We start from the raw sequence: 1,838 nt of genomic DNA, 5'->3' as shown, positions 1-1,838 counted from the left end.
AATGTGACATATGTAACTACTGAATATGCCTGGCTTCAGTTTTCCTATAAAGATCCCGAGATAATAAAGACTCACTCTCACTTCTCCCAGTTCTCCAACATGCTCAGTTCTGTGTAAGAGAAACGGAGGTGAGCATGCTACTATAAAATGTGTCTGGCTCCTTTATTGGATTCTTTCTCCTATCTAAAATTACAATGTTTAAGCCAACAAAATCATAAGCATCATCAATAATGAAAGGCCTAAAGATCTGAATCCTAGGATTGCTGCAGGTTTTGCGTTTATACTGATCCCAACTGCTTTAAAGCACTGTGTGATGTCTAAGAAAATCATTTGTTTTGTAAAACTTTTAAATCAGGAAGCTCAACTCAAACATTAAAACTATCTACATACTTGAGGGCTAACATGTTTCATGTTTTTAGCTTACTACATGCCAGCCCAAATATTTTTCTACCCTAAATTGATCAACCCAAGTACACTTCTGACTGCATATTCTTTGATCAATTCTTCAAATGAGAGAGCTTTTGTACCATCAAATATAAGATCAAAAGTCTTTTCTCTAGCATGATTGATGAATGTTTTTTCTTTTTCTTTTCTTTTTTTGGGGGGAGTAGGTGTGGTTAAAAAAAAAAAGGTATATACATACCATATATACTCGAGTATAAGCCAACCCAAATATCAGCCAAGGCACCTAATTTTTACCACAAAAACTGCATAGAAAATATGCTGGAAAAACTTGGCTTATGCTTGAGTATATACGATATGTATCTATGTATAGGTATAGATATAAAGGTTTTATTATAGGTAAGGGTTTTGATCTATATGTATATCCTTACCTATTCAATAATTTCCACATGTACAAATCAGTGGCATTCGTTGACTACATTTTTAATTGCTAGTGTATAACACTTTTCTGACTTTAAGCCATGTAACACACCATTATCCTATATGAAGGATTTCCTCTTGGTCTATGTATAGGTCCAACATGAAAACTATTAGGTGTTTGGGAATTCCTGTTCTTCACAATGTCATGAACAGTTTACTCTGATCCACATGTTTGGATGCCTTTTCATAATCAATAAAACACACATAAATATCTTTTTGGTATTCTTTGCTTTGAGTCAAGATCCAGCTAATACTAGCAATAATATCTTTCATTCCACATCCTCTTTGAATCCAGCTTGAGTTTCTGGCAATGCCTGTACTGGTAAAACTTTTAGGTCACTAGATTAGGGATAAAGGGGATTAAATCCAGAGTGCCTGCATAGGGCCACAACAGAGGGGTTGGAAAAAATTCAGGCAGCCATTGGACACTTATGGGGAAATCCAGAACTGGGCATGTGCAAAGTAAGCCCCTTGAGCCCAAGTTGGAGGCCCACAGTCTAGGCCCAGCCACATGATGCCATACAGGTGGGCCTTAATTCAGCCAATGGAGTCAGCCAATACCTTCAACCACGCCTCCCCCTACCAGAGGGGCAGGAGAGATTAAAAGCCAGGCGCACAGCCCAGCCCACCCTCTTGGCCTGCAGCGAGGCCTCTCTTTTTGACTGTGCTCCTGTTCAGTTACAAGTGAAGGGTGAGGGTCTCTCCCACATGCTGGTGCACTTGAGCCTGAATGCCCGCTCCAGGTGCATACCTGCTGCTGGCCTCCTGGTCTCTGGGGATTCCCAGTTCTACACATGTGGGTTTCACACACCCCTTCCTGTGTTCTTTCCACATGGCTTATCGTCCCCATTTGCCAGCCCAGTGCTCGGGGCCCCACTTGCTTGCTAGAAATAGCATGTATCTTTTCGAAACTGTAATACCTGAAACTTCCCTTTCCTCTATAAAAACTCACTGGG

This window comes from Echinops telfairi, unplaced genomic scaffold, assembly GCF_000313985.2.
Source record: "Echinops telfairi isolate 266 unplaced genomic scaffold, ASM31398v2 ScPeMD7_27;HRSCAF=92, whole genome shotgun sequence".
Taxonomy (NCBI): domain Eukaryota; kingdom Metazoa; phylum Chordata; class Mammalia; order Afrosoricida; family Tenrecidae; genus Echinops; species Echinops telfairi.
The sequence above is the reverse complement of the archived record's forward strand: the minus strand, read 5'-3'. Positions refer to the sequence as shown.